This window comes from Erinaceus europaeus, chromosome 2 (assembly GCF_950295315.1).
Source record: "Erinaceus europaeus chromosome 2, mEriEur2.1, whole genome shotgun sequence".
NCBI lineage: Eukaryota > Metazoa > Chordata > Mammalia > Eulipotyphla > Erinaceidae > Erinaceus > Erinaceus europaeus.
In genome coordinates, this window is record NC_080163.1 from 17,522,729 (window position 1) to 17,541,420 (window position 18,692).

The 18,692-nt window shown below is 41.3% G+C and overlaps 1 protein-coding gene across 5 annotated transcripts in view; it reads left to right on the forward strand.

The window, feature by feature from the left end:
* AP3S1 (adaptor related protein complex 3 subunit sigma 1) overlaps positions 1-18,692 on the forward strand; it is a 78,672-nt gene that overhangs the window by 9,286 nt on the left and 50,694 nt on the right. The gene's annotated exons all lie outside the window — the stretch shown is intronic.

Below are 18,692 nucleotides of genomic sequence, written 5' to 3' on the forward strand. Positions count from 1 at the left end.
AGTAAGACCAGTGACTGACCTGGCTCCTAAGTCATCTGTGAAACAGTACAGCTCAAGAACAAAAACATTATGCTCCGACATCTCCTGGCCTAGTTGGAGGAAGCCAGAGCCTGCGCAGAGCCCATCAGACCACCTCTCCCGCCGTAGTGCCAAGAAGCACTTGAGTCTCTCCTGCCTCCTTGAAGCTGGTTACAAAGCATTAGCTGTCATCAAGGCTCTTCATTACCCTGGAGAAGATGGTTCTTTTTCAGTGTGCCAGGCCCACTGAATTGTTTTGATTCCTGTGTCTATCCAATTAAATGAGGAAGACTGCCAGTTCATCCTACCACACAGCAGCCTATGTCCTGTCATCCGTGCATCTTAGTATAATTGTTACCATTTTTTAACTTTCTTTTATTTAATAGGCCAGAGAGGAATTGAGAGGGGAAAGACGGGTAGAGAGGGAGGGGGAGACAGAGAAACACCTGCAGCACTGCTTCACCACTTGTCAAGCTTTCCCTTGTGGGTGGAGGTGAGGGGCTTGAATCCAGGTGTTTATGCATGGTGTAGTGTGTGCATGCCACTGCCCAGGACCTGTTAATTTTTTTTTTTTTTTGCCTCTAGGGTTATTGCTGGAGCTCAGTGCTGACACTGAATCTGCTGCTCCTGGTAGCCATCCTCTCCCCCCCTTTTTTTCTTCTCCCCATTTTATTTGCTAGGACAGAGAGAAATTGAGAAACCAGGGGGAGGTAGAGAAGGAGAGAGAAGGATGCTTGCAGACCTTCTTTACCACTTGTGAAGCATCCTCACCGCAGATGAGAAGCAGGGGGTCGAACCCGGGTCCTTGAGCAGGTCCGTGCACATAGTACTATGTCCGCTTAACCAGGGTGTGCCACCGCCTGGCCACCATTATTATTTTTTTTTTTTTTTTCTTTAGCAGTAGTAAACTATACCCAACAGCAAACTTACTTAAGTGTCCCTTTTTGTGGCATTCAGTGTATTCACATTGTGCAGACATGACCACAATCCATCTCTAGATCTTTTTGGTATTTTCCAGCAATGCTATACTAGTTAAATACTAACTCCTTCAGCCTGAGAGTAAAGTCAGCAGATAGAGCTTGTGGCTTGTCGTGTGTGGGGCCCAGGTTTGAACCTTGGCACTACGAGGGACATGCCACGGTGCTAGAAAAAAAACTACAGTGCTGTGGGCTCACCCCTGCTCCCTTGCCCCTTTTCCCAGAGCAGAGAAGTTATGTGTGTGCAAGGCTCTGGCTCCACATACATTAAAAAAAAAAAAAAATGACCAACTCCTCATTCTCCACTTTTCTTAGTCACTGGCCACCACCATCCTACTTTTTGTCTCTATGAATTTGACTGGAATCATGCTACCTTATTATTTTGTGATTGGCTTGTCTCACTTGGCAATATTTCATCAAGGCTTGGTGCTGTGGTGACGTGTGTTCTCCAGGTCCTTTTAAAGGCTGAACCAACTCTTTCATTGTCTCTCTGTGCATGCCGGATGGTGTTTCATTACTCGTCTGCTAATGGATCCCTGGGCTGCTTCTTCATTGGGGCTATTTGAAGCTGCCACCAGTACGGGACTTTAGGTTTATGTAGAGAAAATGAGAGGACAAGTATCTGATCCTGCTTTTATTTCTTTTGGGTAGAAGTGATATTGTTGGATCATATGATACATTCTAGACTTGACTTCTTTTTTGAGCGTTTGCTTAATGCCTGAGCAGATGGACCATTTTCCACACCACCAACAGTACACAAAGTTTCCAGTTTCTTTATACTCTTGCCCATCATTTGTTATCTTGTGTTACCGAGTATGATCTCCTTGTGATTTTGTTTTATTTTGTTTCCCTAATGGTTAGTGATATTGATCATCTATTCATATGCTTATTGATCGTTTGTATATCTTTTTACTGGAGAAATGATTCTTTAAAGTCATTTGCTCATTTTTAACCCACTGGCTTGTTTTCTTGTTGAACTGTAGTTGTTTATGTGTTCTGGGTGTTAATTTGTCAGATATATGACTTAAAAATATTTCCTTCCTCTCTTTTTCTCACCTCAGAAATGGTGTTCTTTTTCAAGGAATAATTTAGTTAGATGCACCAAAAAAAGGTTTTAATTTGACAAGCTTCAATCTACCTTTTTTATTTGGTGGTGGGGTAGGTCTCCTGTGCTTTATGGTATCATATCCAGAAAAAAAGTTTTTAGTGTCTATACAGTATAATTTATTGCTTAATATACTGTGGTTTGTTTAACCAGTTGTCTGTGAAAATTTTAATACTGCAGGTCGGAACTGGGGGCTTAAATTGGGGAATAAAATTTTTTTAATTTTCTTTATTTATCAGATAGAGACAGCCATAAATCTAGAGAGTGGGGAGGGTAGCGAGGGAGAGAGACAGAGAGACACCTGCAGCACTACTTCACTACTTGTGAAGCTTCCTGCCTGCAGGTGGGGACCTGGGGCTAGAACCTGGTTCCTTGTGCACTATAACATGTGCACTTAACCCGGTTTGTCACCACCCAGCCCCAGTTTTGTTTTTTTTTAAGGGATATATAGTCATCCCTCACCACTTCGAGTTTCAACTTCTGCGGCTTCACTCCATCATGTTTTTTTTTTTTCTAATATTTTCATTAAAAAGTTGATAGACAGTGAAAATGATACAACATGCACTCGGTTGTAATACACCCCTGTATTACTATTAAAATTAAAATGACTGTCCATATGGACTGCAGGCCTGTGTATTCGAGCACCCCCCCCCCCAGCAAATCCTTCACCGCCAGGTGCAGGTGTGTGTGTGTGTGTGTGTGTGTGTGTGTGTGTGTGTGTGTGTGTGTGAGAGAGAGAGAGAGAGAGAGAGAGAGAGAGAGAGAGAGAGGGAGAATAGGGTGTGGGGAAACTAAGCCAGTCAGAGCGTACGCCCTTCTGCATCACTACGCAGCAGAAGCATCCTTGCTCTTGGAAGTGTTTGCAATTTCTGAGAACCTTTATCTTAGCCCCACAAGACTCCTAAACGTGCTGCTTTTTCTAAGCCTTCTGATGATGAGACTAAGCACCGGTGGAAGATGCTTACCATCCAGAAGATGAAACTCTTAGATTTGATCAAAGATGGCAAGAAAATCGTGGAGGTTGCCCGCCATTATGACTTGAAAGAGTCAGCCGTTTGCTCCATTTTGCTCCATCCGTAAAGATGCAAAGAACATCGGTGCAATGACTACTGTCTCTTGTAGCAAGGAAGCAAAGCTAAAGGGGTGTCATTTCATATCTAGACGGTTCTCATAATGTTAAAAATCGTATTTAGAAGGTCATAAACAGATTTTTCTATGTTCTCACTACAAAAATACTCAATTTATAAAAAAAGAATCCTCTCTCTTGAAAATTCACTTATCGGCAGTAGAGTCTGGAACTGATTAACCGCAATAAGCGAGGGACGACTGTACTTTTTTTTTTTAAGTTAATGTTGTACATTTAGCAGACAGTATAGTACTGGGAACCCGACAATTTTGTGTGACTTTATTGCAGCATTCACTTTACTGCCATTGTTTGGGAGGAAACTTGCAATATCTTGGAGGAAGGAAGCCTCAACTAAAGTTGGAAAGGCTTGTAGAAGAAGCTGTCTGGCTCTACCACTCAGTTGGTTACCCCAGGTGGCACTTAAATACTGTACCTGACCGCACCAAGAGCTATCCTGCGCTCCCAAACAGGAAGAGTAAAAGATTTTTATGGTTTCTGTTGCTTAGCAACAAGCCGGCCAATGGGAACATCACAGCTCAGCCAATGAGACACCTCCTCCTGAACTCATGCTTTCTCAAATGAATGTTTATTTTATTTTATTTTATTTTGTTTTATTTTATTTCTTCCAGGATTATTGCTGGGACTTGGTGCCAGCACTACGAATCCACTACTCCTGAGGGCTATTTTTTTTCACTTTTGTTGCCCTTGTTATTTTATCATTGTTGTGGTTATTATTGTTGTTATTGATGTTGTCATTGTTGGATAAGACAGAGAGAAAAGGAGTGAGGAGGGGAAGACAGAGAGGGGGAGAGAAAGACAGACACCTGCAGACCAGCTTCACTGCTTGTGAAGCGACACCCCTGCAGGTGGGGAGCTGGGGGCTAGAACCGGGATCCTTATGCTGGTCCTTGTGCTTTGCTGCCACCTGTGCTTAACCTGCTGTGCTACCGCCCGACCGCCCACCCGTATGTTTATTTTTGATGACTTTCTTGTACAGTATTTATTTCTATAAAAACCTGTCTGGCGGGGGGCCGGGTAGTGGTTCACCTGGTTGAATGCACTTGTTATAGTGCGTAAAGATGTGGTCCCCACCTGCAGGGGGAAAGCTTTGAGTAGTGAAGCAGTGTTGCAGGTGTCTCCCCCCCTCCTTTTTTTGTTGCCTCCAGTGTGATCGCTGGGCTCAGTGCCTGCACTATGAACCCACTGCCCCTTGGAGGCCATTTTTTCTATTTTTTTTAATTGTTAGGACAGAGAAACTGAGGGGTGGGGGAGATAGAGAGAGAGAAAGATAGACACCTGAAGACCTGCTTCACTGCTTGTGAAGCAAGCCCCCTGCGGGTGGGGAAACAGGAGGTAGAACCAGGATCCTTGTGCATCTTTCCCTCTCTGTCACCCCCTTCCCTTTCAATTTCTGACTGTCTCTATCCAATAAATAAATAAATAAAAATTATTCTCAACTTCCTATCGTGTGCTATTTATACTGTTCTTATATCAGAGATTCCCTTCTAACTTTTAAGTGATTTTCTTTAAACTTTTTTTAATATTATTTATTCCCTTTTGTTGCCCTTGCTTTTATTGTAGTTGTTGTTATTGATGATAGGACAGAGTTGTTGTTATTGATGTTACTGATGATAGGACAGAGAGAAATGGAGAGCAGAGGGGAAGACAGAGAATGAGGAGAGAAAGACAGACACCTGCAGACCTGCTTCACCGCCTGTGAAGCGACTCCCCTGCAGGTGGGGAGCCAGGAGCTAAAACCGGGATCCTTAAGCTGGTCCTTGCGCTTTGCCGCCACGTGCGCTTAACCTGCTACTCTACCGCCGGACTCTCACTTTCCTTTTATTGAACGTAATAAAGGGAAGAGATTGAATACAAAATAAAAATGGAAAATCTCTACATTCATTTTTTTTCCTTTAAATTTCTTTACTAGTACTGTACCACAGTTCTGTGCCCTCTCCCCTCCCTCACCACAGACATGACATAGTTCTCACAAAGTCTGAGTTTCGTTGCTTCCCCTGCTTTTTCCAAGCTCCTGTTCTTGGATTATTTATATTCCACTTATGAAACGAACTAGTCTGTGTTTGTCTTTCACCTTTCTACTTAGATCACTAAGCATAATTACCTCCAGTTCTGTCCATTTTGTTCTGAAGGATACTTTTTTTTTTTTTCAAAGTAGTATTCCATTCCCTAGTTTCTTTATATAGTTGTCCATTAATGGGCATTTGGGTTTTCATTTTTTTTACTTGTTGTGAATAGTGCAGTTATGGACACAGGGATCCATATATCCTTCCCCCACCCTTTATTTGATAGGACATTAAAAGGTTGTGAAGGGAGGGGAAGATAAAGAGAGAAATAGAGAGATACCTACAGACCTGCTTCACAGCTCATAGAAACTCCCTCCTGGGAGTTGGGCAGTAGCGCAGTGGGTTAAGCGCAGGTGGCGCAAAGCGCAAGGACCATAGTAATGATCCCAGTTCGAGCCCCCGGCTCCCCACCTTCAGGGGAGTCGCTTCACAAGTGGTGAAGCAGGTCTGCAGGTGTCTATCTTTCTCTCTCCCTCTCTGTCTTCCCCTCCTCTCTCCATTTCTCTCTGTCCTATCCAACAACGACAACATCAACAACAATAACTACAATAATAAAACAAGGGAAACAAAAGGGAATAAATAAATAATTAAAAAAAAAAAACTTCCCCCCTGCAGGTGGAGACCAGGGCCTTGAGCCCAGGTTCTTGCACAATGTAACACAGAAACGTGTACTCTCAGCCTGGTGTACCCCCGCCCTGCCGTATGTCTGCTTTTCAATTCGTGTCGTCTTCTCCTCAGGAGCTACTGCTAGTAGTGTTTGTGGGTCATGAGGGGTTTCCATTTTTATTTGTTGCCTACCCATACTGTTTTCTCCGAGGCTGCACCTCTGCGGAGAGGTGTGGCTTGTATTATCTTATCGCGGCAGGCAGTGTTCAGCATACCCCACCCAGTTCCTTCTCTAACAGTAAGTTAAGGAGCATTTTCCCATATGTCTGCGGGCTGTGTGTATGTCTTTAGAGAATCGTCTTGTTTAGATCTTTTTTTTTTAATTTATTTATTTATTTATGTAATAGGACAGTGAGAGGGAGAGGGAGGAAAGGAAAGAGGAAGGAGGAGGGAGAGGGGAAGGGAGACGTACAGCACTGCTTCACCCACTTTTGAAGCTTCCCCTCTGCAGGTGGGGACTGGGGGCTTGAGCCTGATCCTTGCACAGGGTAACTTGTGCTCTCAACCAGGTGCACCACCTCCCGGGCCCCCTCTGTTTAGATTTTTTGCTTTTTTGTTTGTTTTTAATTGAATTATATGATTTCTTTATATATGTTTCATATTAGCCTGTTTCAGATACTCAACATGCAAATTTCTCCCAGTTACCGTGTTGCCTTTTTTATCCTTGTGGACTTTTCTGCCAACGCGTAGGAGCTTTTTAAATTTTACATTGACCCACTTATTTGCTCTTGCTTCAGTTTCCCTTTCCCACCAGGTAAATAGGACTTGATGTTAAAGTCCTGAAGTATTTCACCCATGTGTCCTTCTACATACTTTATAGTCTCGGGTCTAACATGTAGGTCTTTAATTCACTTTGAGTTCATTTTGATGCCTAGTCTTAAGTGATGGCCTAGTTTCATGTGGTTGGCCAGTTTCCCCAATGCCATTGCTGAAGAGGTCTTTTCCCCATTGAATGGTTTTGGTTCCTTTGTCATATAGTAGATGTCTGTATGTATGTCCGTATATATGTCTTTCTAGGCTCTCTTATTTTGTAGTGATATGAGTATCTATTATTTTTTCCAGTACCACACTGTTTTAATCACTTTCTTCTCCCCCTCTTTCTCTCTCCCTTTCTTCCTTCCTTCCTTTCTCTTTCCCTCTATTACTCCCTCCCTCTTTCTTCCTTCCCCTCTCTTTCCCTCCCTCCCTCTGTTCCTTCCTCCCTCCTTCCCTTCCTTCCTTCCTTCCTTTCTCCCTCCCTCTCTCCCTTCCTTCCTCCCTCCTTCTCTTCCTCCCGTCCTCCTTCCCTTCCTTCCTTCCTTCCTTCCTCCCTTCCTCCCTTCCTTGCTTTCTCTTTCTTTCTCAGCCAGGAGGGGCTTGGTGCCTGTGTGATGAATCCACCACACACCACTCCCACTGCAGTTTTTGAATTTGTTGTCCTCTTTCTTATTTGACAGGACAGAGAGAAATTGAGAGGGGAGGGGAAGATAGAGACCTACCTGCTTCACCACCCTGCGGATGGGAGCCAGAGGCTTGAACCTAGGTCATTGTACCTGTTAATCATGTGTGTTCAACCAGGTGCTTCACTGCCCAGCCCCTAATCACCATATCTTTGAAGAATAAATGAAAGTTCTCCTCCCCCACCTCAGATTATTTTCACTATTCATTGTCTTTTGTGGTTCCACGTTAATTTTTGGATTGTTCAATTTCCTTGAAAAATGCCATTGGTAGGGCCCAGGTGGTGGGCGAACCCTATCGAGTGCTCACATTACTATGCACAAGGTCCTGTGTTCAAGCCCCTAGCCCCTACCTGCAGGGGGGAAGCTTCATGAGTGGTGAAGCAGTGCTATAGGCATCTCACCTTTCCCCCCCTCTCAATTTTTCTCTGCCCTATCAAATCAAATAAACAAATATTAAAACAACAATGAAAAAATATGCCACAGATCTATTATAGATTTTGTTTTTTTGGCAGGATGGCCATTTTTACAACTCCTGTTCTTCCTATCCAAGAACAAAGGACATTCTTCTATTTCTTTTCTTTTCTTTTTTTATTCTTCCATTTCTTTGTATTTTCTTCTAGTTCTTTTACCTGTGTCCTGTAAGTTTCATCATAGTGGTCTTTCACTTCCTTTATTAGATTCACTGCAAGGTACTTTGTCCTTTGAGGTTCAGCTAGAAGTATAATTGTTTCCTTTGCTTCCCTTCCTTTCTTGTTGGGATATTGTACAGACCGTTCATGAAATGTATTACTGCTGATTCCTGTCATGAAATGTTAGTGTTGGGAAATCTGATGAGCCTGAAGGAAGCTCTAGGCATTTTTGTGACAGCTGTTGAAATAAGCTGAGTATTAAGGAGAAGAAAAATGGTGTTATGTCAGCAAAGACTTGACATTTTTAATCTTAGCATAGACTTTTGAATGTTTCATTAAAATTTGAAGACATTCTTCCAGTATTGATTTTTCTAGTTGACTGCCGGTAACCATTTAAGAAAGGTGATTCTAAGTGGCTCTCTTGATATTTTTGTTCATTTGTTTTAATTTTATTTTACTTGGTAGGACAGAAAGATATTGAGATGGGTGGGGGGAATAGAGAGGAAGAGAGAGCACTTGCTTCATCAAATTCATGAAGCTTCCCCCTGTAGGCAGGGAATGGGAGCTTGAACCTGGGTCCCTGTGCTCTGTAATGTGTGCACTTAACTAGATTCACCACCAATCAGCCCCTGCTTTCTTGAATTTGTATGAGTTCTTTTCACTGTTAAAAAATAATGAAAATAATTAAGGTTTAACATACTTCTCATTTGCTTACAAGTAGTAGTATTAGAAAAGATAACTTTATTTAAAAAGAAAACTCCCTGTAAGATCTTTGTACTATTATTAGAATCTAGGGCTTGCTTGCTTTATAGATGATGCCAAGTTAGAGATAAATATTTTATATTCATTTATTTTGCCTCCAGGGTTATCTCTGGGGTTCAGTGCCTGCACTATGAATCCACTGCTCCTGGTGGCCATCTGTTTTCCATTGTTGCTGTTGTTGCTATTGTTGGATAAGACAGAAACTGAGAGAGGAGGAGAAGACAGAGGGGGAAAAGAAAAACACCTGCAGATCTGCTTTACCACCTGTGAAGCAAACCCCCCCGTACCACCTCCTTGTGTTAACCAGTGTGCTACCCCGACCCCCGAGATAGATATTTCATAGTAAGTCAGTGTTAATGAATGGCAGGTATGTTGTAATGTTTATTTTATTATAATTTTACTCTATCTCTCTGTCTATTATTGTGCTCAACTTTTACTACAGCTGTGTTGGGGACTGAACCTAGAACTGTTAGGACTGCAGACATGAAAAGTCTGGTGCGCAAACAACAGTGCTATCTCCCTGGACCACCAAGTACTGTTTTTAAGACTTTTCTGTGTTTTGAATGAATCACACAGCTCTGTGAGGTAGCTAGTTATTGTATCCATGCTACAGGTGAAGAAGACTAGGGCACAGGGAGGCTTCAGGAGCGAGCAAGCAGTAGAGTGGCGCTTGTAGGTGTCTCCTCCTCTCTGTCTTCCTTCACTGCTCCCAGAAGCCCTTCATTTATTTATTTATTTTTAATTTTTTATTATCTTTATTTATTTATTGGGTAGAGACAGTCAGAAATGGAGAGGAAGGGAGAGACAGGCAAAGAGACAGAAAGACACCTGCAACCCTGCTTTACCACTCGCAAAGCTTTCTGCCTGCATATGGGGACCTGGGGCGCGAACCTAGGTCCTTGCGCATTCCAACATGGGCGCTCAATCAGGTGCGCCACCACCCGGCCCCTATTTATTTATTTTATTAGTGACTGTGTTTATTTACAAAATTACATGTCAGCAGGGGTATAATTCCACACCGTTCCCACCACCAGAGTTCTGAATCCCAAGTCCCTCCATTGCAAACCTCCGTGGTTCTCCCAAGGTTGCAGATACGGGTTAACTGTCATCTCTACAACTATCTGTCTACATATGTATGGAATTGCCCCCTTTTTCTTCCAGCTGCAATCCTCTCTTCCCCTCCAAGCCACACAAAGCCGTATTACTGCGTCCAAATATCTCTCCACTTTTCCTCTTCTCTTTCTGGGACCTGGTGGAGCTGGAGTTCAGAGCCCCCTTAGCCTCTTCCTCTTATCACTTCTCCCCCCACTGGGAGTATGGATTAAAGTTGTTTTGGGGGGTGCAGAAGGTAGGAGTTCTGACTTCTGTAATTGCTTCTTTGCTGGATTTAGGCGTTGGTAGGCCGATCCATATCCCCAGCCTGTTTCTATCTTTCCCTAGTGGGGTAGGCAGCCCTTCTTTTTTCTTTTGATAGAGGATGAGAGACAAGAGAGGGAGAGAGAGAGAGAGAAAGACTCATGTAGTCACCAAGCTTCCAACAACCCTGGCTGGAAAAGAAAGAGTTTATCTAGAACCAGAAAAGACCTAGATTCACCAATGCAGTTTTGAGAAAAAGGAGTAAGAATGTAGGCATCATGCTTATAACTTCAAACTATACTGCAGGGAAATAATAAAAACCCACATGGTACAGGAATAAAACTAATCACATGGATCAATGGAATAGAACTGAGAGCTAGAAAGAAGCCCCCCACACACATGGATGTAAGACTTAGATGTTAGACCAGAGACCATAAAATCCACAGAAGGACACACTGATGGAACACTTAACAAAATTGTCTGCTGTGGAAATGTCTTTGGAGACTCAAGTCGGATAACAAGGAAGACAAGCCCAAAAATAAATCAGTGGAACTACATCAAAGTGAAAGGCTTATGCTCAGCAAAAGGAACCATCACCAAACCAAAAAGGGATCCTACTGAACAGAAAAAGATTGTCACACACCAAACATGAGCCATAATACATAAAGAGCTCACAAAACTCAAAAATAACCCTAAAAATCATTAAAAATGTGGGAGGGATTTGAATATCTTCTTTACCAAAGAAGACGTTTTCTTTTTAATTGGATTCTTTTGTGCACACTTACATTCTCTTATCTTTCTTGCCCTGGTGACAGTTGATGGAGCACTGAATAGGAAAACCATATCAGTTTCCTATTGTGTTTCTGAATTTAGAATTGAGAAATTGTTGTACGTTTTGTTTGTGAGTACCTAGAAATGGTGTTTTTATGATAAGCTTCATTAGAGGAAAGTCTCTTTTGTTCAGTTTTCTAAGTTTTGTTCCATATTAATTTTATCAGATGCTTTTTTTTTTTTACATAGACTGAAATGATCTGCTGTTCTCCCATAGTCTGTCAATATAGATTCAGTCCTTTAGTTTTCTAATTTTTAAGAAACCAAGTTGTTGTTGTTATCAAAGTTACTACTGGGGCTGTGTGCTTGTATGAAGAATCCATTGCTCCTGGCAGTCATTTCTTTCTGTTACTGTCTCTCTCTCTCCTTCTTCCATGGAGACAGAGAAATTGAGTGGAAAGGGGGAGATAGAGAGAGAGACACCTGTAGCACTGCTTCATCACTTGTAAAACTCTGTCCTGCAGGTAGCTACCAGTGGCTTGAACCCAGGTCCTCATGTAGTGTGTGTTCTATTGGGCACACCACTGCCCACCGCCTATGCCTAGGTTTCTTTTTATTAGTATTATTATTATTTTTAATTTACTTATTTAAGAAATGGAAACACTGACAGGACCATAGGATAAGAGGGGTACAATGGTACAATTCCCACCACCAAAGCTCGGTATCCCATCCCATTCCCTGATAGCTTTCTTATTCTTTAACCCTCTGGTTGTATGGACCCAGGGTCATTATGGGATGCAGAAGGTGGAAGATCTGGCTTCTGTAATTGCTTCCTCGCTGAACATAGGCATTGACAGGTTGATCCATACTCCCAACCTGTCTCTCTCTTTCCATAGTGGGGCAGGGGTCTGGGGAAGTGGGGCTGCAGGGCATATTGGTGGGGTTGTCTGCCCAGGGAAGTCCAGTTGGCATCATGGTAGCATCTAGAACCTGGTGGCTGAAAAAGAGTTAACATATAAAGCCAAACAAATTGTTGACTAATCATGAACCTAAAGTCTAGAATATTGAAAATGAAGATTTGGTGTCTCTGTTTTGGAAATAGCCAGTAGGTCTATAAATGGCCCATGACTTTATTAGTTTTTGCCTGAGCCCTACATCTGATATGCAGGTGGATCTAAGTTGTTGTTGGGGAGATGATGTCATAGCTGGAAAAAGGGCTAGAAAGCTGGATCGGGGAGATAGTAGCTCCCAAATATGGGAAAAGTATATAAATATTGTTGACAGTAAACCCCATGGATTTGATCTGGGGCCCATATTCAGCTTAGGAGCCTATGTGACCTCTGCATCCCTGTAGGTCCAAACTTGCATTCTGTGGTCATCAGTAGGAACATTCTGAGTTGCACCAATTTCAGGACCCATCTTCTTCAGGTGGTAGATAGAGTATGTTATCCAACAACCCCCCTTCGGAGGATGGAACATTCTCTACCGTTGTTGATCCTCATTGAGGGCAAAGTCCTATGAGGTCCCCCAGAGGGGTCCATTATGTTGTTCCTGATGGAGATGACCAGTGATAATGGAGAGAGGGATCTATTCTAGGTCTAAGCTCATCATGTTTGTGTGGGAATCCCAGGACTCCTTAACTAGGGCCCCAGCTGATCAGGTGGCCTGATAGTCACTAAAGAGTCATCATTAAAGTAGGCCAGTCTCTTGCCCTTATTCAGCTTTTGTAGTCCTTACTTTGATAAGGTTAGCTTTGGAATAACTGAGGGAAGTGTAATAAGAAGTAGGTGAGGAGGGTATCTAATAGTAGATACTATTTTATTAGGTACTTTAAGGTGTCTTTTTAGGTCTTTCTACTTGCTTGCTTTATTTTTTGACTCACTACAAACTATTGTGCACTTTTGCTTTAATGTATATATTTTGATCAAATTTATGGTCCTATCCTGTGGGACCTGATCTTTATTTAGGTTTTGGGCCTTTGTTAGGAAGTGGACTACCTGAAATAGAATTGAGAAGTCCTATGAGAAAGGAAAGGTCTCACCCGAGTAATGATGCTGAAGGGTTGACATTCCACGCCTGACATCCCAGCACACATTTCGAAGTGAAGCATGCTGAGGTGGTACTCATTGCATTGAATAGGTTGGGATCAGCAGATGCAGTATCAGTTGGTATGAATTGAGAGAAGCATTCTGGAAAGTGAACCCCACCCTAGAGGTTCCAGGACTGGGGGAAATTTGGGCTTTATAGAGGAAGCAGGAGGTTCCTGCTGTCTTAGGGTTTAAGACGGCAATAGTTATTGCTATATCAAATTATTTGGCAATTGAGTTGACTTTGAAAATCCCATCGTTAGGATTTGCTGTATTATACATGACCTCACCATATTTGTCCTTTGATGTTATTTATACATATCTATATTTTATGAAGTAACACTACCAGTTGCTTCTGCTTTCCTGGTCTAAGCTTTTAGGATAGTCAACATTTCAAAGACTCAGCCTATAGTCTGCGCATTAAAACGTTTGAGACATTCCATCAGTTTTTCCCCTCTCATATTAATTAGTGATTTATATAACTTCAAATTAATTGGAGTGTACATAAACACCATTCCCACCACCAAAAGACTGTCTCACATCCCATCCCAATCCCCCCCCAGCCCCCTGCAGTGCCCACCCCCCAGTGAAGCTGAACATCCACCCTCACCCTTCACCCAGAGATTTTTACTTTGGTGTCCTACTCCAAACTCAGTCAGATCCTGCTTTGAGTTTCCCTTTCTGTTCTTCTTTCTCAACTTCTGTTTATGAGTGGCATCATCTCATACTCCTCTTTGTCTTTCTGACTTAGCTCACTTAACATAATTCCTTCTAGCTCCTTCCAAGATGGGTCAGAGAAGGTGGGTTCATTGTTCTTAACAGTTGCATATATGCCTAGGTTTCTAATATAATATCAACCTGTAGGCATTACTGGAACAGCCCTGTTTTGGTCATAATATATTGAAATACTAAGCATTATACCTGTGGTCTATAGCGAAGTTAACTAGCAGTTTTCATTTCTTCTTTTCATTTTATACTTATTTCCATTTTTCATACTTCCTTGTCTGATTTTCATCAGTGTTAACTGATCCTCATAAAGTAAATTGGGAATATTACTTCCCTGTTCTCTGAAAAAACTTGTGTAAGTTTATAAAGATCCATTTCCCTGAATTATTGGTAGCAATTGGTGTTAAATCCAGCAGAACCTGACTTATTTTTGTTGGAAGTATTTTTCAGATACTGTTAATTCTCTCTATAATCATACGGTTACTAACATTCCCCATTTCTCCTTGGGATACTTTTATTATTTGGGGGTGGGGTGGGGACTTTGCTATTTTTCTTTTGGATTTTTCTATTTGAGGCTTATTTTGTTCATATTGTATTTCTGCAACATCTAAAACTAGGCCTCTGTTTTTTGTTCCTTATGTTGCTTCTTAACACCTTTTCTGACTACACCTGCTTTGTTGTTGATTAATCTACCAAAGGTTTGTGCCTTTTAAAAGTCTTGACAAAGAACCAGTTTTTCATCTCATTTATCTGTGTTGTTATATTTCATTAATTTGTGCATGTTATTTTTCATTTCCTTATGCTTTTTTTCTGGTTTTCTTTTCTCTCTAGACATGTGAGACTCCTTATACATTCCTCAAGCTGTAATTTTCTACGCATTCAAAGTGTTAGAGTGCAGGTTGCACGCTACCAGAGTCAGGTGGCCAAGATTCAGTTCCCAGCACCATGGTGAGCCAGAACTGAGTGGTTCTCTGATGTCTCTCTTCCTGTCTCCCACTGTATAAAAGTAGATAAATTAATTTAATTTTCCAGTATTTTTGTTACTGTTGAGTTCTGATCCCATTAAGTTAGGAATCAGCTGTGTTCTGACATTTATTAAGATTTTTTTTTCTTTGACCAATGACTTTATTCAAAATTATTTATGTGGCAACATTTTTCTTACAAAATTTGTCATTTTGATCATTTTAAGTGTACTATAAAATGGTGTTAATTACAATTCACAATGTTCATACAGCAGTACTACTACTTCCAGACTTTTCCAGCATTCCAAACAGAAGTTGCTTATTCCTTTTAACTATCCCCACATCAGACCCCTCACGCCTGGGTAGCCCTTAAGCCTACTTTCCTGTCTCTTTGAACTTGCTTTTTTTAACCATAGATCATCTCATAATAATTAGAATCATATATCTGCCCCTTACAGTTTTACAGTAGATTTTTTTTTTAATTGATTTAACAGTAATTGACAAGATTGTGGGATAAGGGGTAAAATTCCATACAGTGCACTGCTCAGCTCTGCCTAGTTGAAGCTGGGACCTGGCATCTGGGAACAATCAGGCCTGAGTGCTTTCATAACCATTATGCTATCTCCCCCACCCATAGATTTATTTATTAACAAGAAAGGAGAGTGGGGGAGAGAGAGAGAGAGAAAGAGAGAGAGGAGAGAGAGAGAGAGAGAGAGAACCAGAGCATCAGTCTGGCACATGTGATGCCAGAGGTCCAAGTGTCCTGCACCACCTCCAGGGCCCCAGAGCTTGTAGATTTATCCAACTTAATTCTTCTACATATAAATTTTCCCGGCACTATTATTGATGAAGCTGTTCATTCCCTCTTTGAATGATCTTAGTCACCTTGTCAAAGCTAATTGGTCACAGATGTGAGGGCTTGTTTCCAATTCGCAGTTCCATCCCACTAATCTATATGTCTGTTATGTCAGTAGTGCAAAGCTTTGTTACTTTACTTTAAATAACAGTAAATTTTGAAGTCAGGAAATAGTTCCTCCAGCTGTCTTGTATTTTGAGATTGCTCTGACTGTTCAAAGTTTCTTGAAATCCCTTGTGGATTTTTGAATGTGTTTTTTGATTTTGTAAAACAAGCAAACAGACCAACAAAGACTGTCAGGTTTCAACAAGGATTGCATTGACTCTAGATTTCTTTGGGTGATAGTATATTAACAGTAGTAAGTCTTTGCATCGGTGGACATATTAAGTTTTTTTATTTATTGGTACATTTCAGCAGGGCCGTTCCCCCTGTACTTATCTTACATAAATTTGGTTAAATTAATTCCTAAGTATTTGTATTCTATTGTAAAAAGAATGGTTTTCTTTAAATTTTTTATACAATCTGTTGCTAGTTTTTGGTTAATTTTGTATTTTAAAATCTGCTTCATTTAAGAGTTTTGTCTTCTGTTTTAATATTGTATTTACTTATTTTGGATAGAGACAGAAAATTTGAGAAGGAAAGGGGAGATAGAGACAGAGGCACCTGCAGTACTGTCTCACCTCTCTTGAAGCTTACCCCTCCCTCACTCTCTCACTCTTACTTTGTCACTTTGGCCAGAGCATTGCTTAGCCCTAACTATCAGTGCTGCTAGGGATCCAGTCTCAGACCTGTCACAAGTGAGTCCTGTGTATTGCTACTGTGTTGTCTCCCCAGCCTGGGATTTAAAAAAAAAGTGGTATCAGGGAATGAACTCAGGCTTCATACATGGAAGATACAATTGAATACCCTCCCCACCCCAGCCCCCACCCCAGGCTGAGCCTTTTCTTTTGTGAATTATTACTATTTCGAGAGGGAGACGGGGGCAGAGAGAAGAGAGAGGACAGACACAGACAACACAGTATTGCTCCACCATCCATGGAGATGCCCTCATACTGTTGACGATGCTGTCATGTGATGCTGGGGCTTGAACAAGGACAGGAGCTCTACTGAGTAAACTACCTCCCTGCCACTACTTGGGGTTTCTTTAAACATGATTTAAATAGTTGTTGTTGTTGTTGTTCTTCTTCTTTAACTTAATTGCAGCATGGCTAAAGACTATATTTATGAAATATGACTTTTTTGGATTAATCAGCACCTTTCATTATGATTTTATTTTGACTATGCATGTATTATCAGAGTTATTTAGTTTTTCATGTTTTTGAATTTTATGTTAATGGCACAATTAAAAAAATTTATTTATTTAAAAAAGGAGACATTAACAAAAATATAGGACAAGAGGGGTACAACTCCACACAATTCCCACCACCAGACCTCCGTATCTCGTCCTCTCCCCTGATAGCTTTCCTATTCTTTATCCCTCTGGGAGTATGGACCCAAGATCACTGTGGGATGCAGAAGGTGGAAGGTCTGGCTTCTGTCATTGCTTCCCTGCTAAACATGGGCATTGACAGGTCGATCCATACTCCCAGCCTGTCTCTCTCTTTCCCTAGTGGGGTGGGGATCTGGGGAAGCAGAGCTCCAGGACACATTGATGGGGTCATCTGTCTAGAGAAGTCTGATCAGCATCCTGCTGGCATCTGGAACCTGGTGGCTGAAAAGAGAGTTCACATGCAAAGCCAAACAGATTGTTTGCAATCATGGACCTAAAGGCTGGAATCGTGCAGATGACGTGTTGGGAGTCCTCCCTGCACACTCTTGTGTACTTCTGCTTTCAGGTTACCTGCCACGCTGGTACTTTTCTCTTTTGGCTGTAGACTTCTTGTGTCTCCCCTCAACTTCACGAATGTATATGCTTTAATTCATCCATTCTGTACTTGGTAAAATTAGTATTGTTTTCAGGAGGGTTTGTTGTTATATTACCGTTAGGAATTTTCTTTGATGTGTCTCTTGTTATAAAGGTAAAGAATTTGCTCTATGTATGTAATTTCTAGTATTCAGTTGCTTGGACATTTAAAAGAATATTTCTTTGTGGTTTTGTGTACTAATTAATCCTAAGTGCTAGATGATAAAATCTTTTTCCCCAAGTGATGGAACCATTCACCCTCCCACTGGTGGGATGAGAGCGTCTTGACACCACAACTTAGTCTTTATTAGCATGCTCTTTTTTTTTTTTTTTTTTTTTTTTGTGAAAGCAGTGCTCAGCTCTGTTTTAAAGTGCTGGGAGTTGATCCTGGGAATTCAGAGCCTTGGGCATGAAAGTCAGTTCCATCCTTTGATGCATGTGGAGCTCTGATTGTTAATTTCATTACAATTTCACTTAATAAACTAAGGACGTTTAGTATATTCATTTGTTTATGGACCGAGTTTGTTTTCTTGTGAATTCCAGCTCATAGTTTCTACTGCAGTGTTTGAAAAGCTGGCTCAAAAAAAAAGCAAAAACAAACACCAAAAAAGCTGGGACAGAACTTTCTTGTTAAATTTAATATTTATTGAGTCAGCTCATGGTTTTAGCTCATCGTTATTTAAAGACAGGTAAGATGGATGGATTCTTACCTTAGTGTGCATTTAAACTTACTTGGAAGGTCTCACTTTCCATGCCTTTTCCCCCAATAAATCATAGATGAGCTGTATGAATTATTGACAGTGTTTCCTCTTTCCATTTACTCATTTGTAGAGCAATATGCTTCAACTATTTACTTCTAGAGTCCTATCTATTTACTTTCTTGTTGACTTTTGAAACTCACACACCTACAGGCTTTATTCGTAGTGAACTATAAAATGTTTCTGTTTTTGTCAGAATGCAAAGTAGAATTTGGGCTGGGTGTGGTGTGTTGCACCAAAGCAAAGGACTCTGGGGAAGGAGAATAACGGAGGTGGAGGGAGTCTGGGGGCTCCTGGTTCATCATGGTGGGAAAGGACCTAATGGGGGGGGTCATGCTTTATAGACATCTGTCACAAAGAGATAAGAAATGGTCCCCATGTGTCAGGACTGTACTGTAGGCCACTAACCCCTCCCCCCCCAATAAAATGATAACAATAACAAACAAAAGGAAAACCCTGGGATTTAG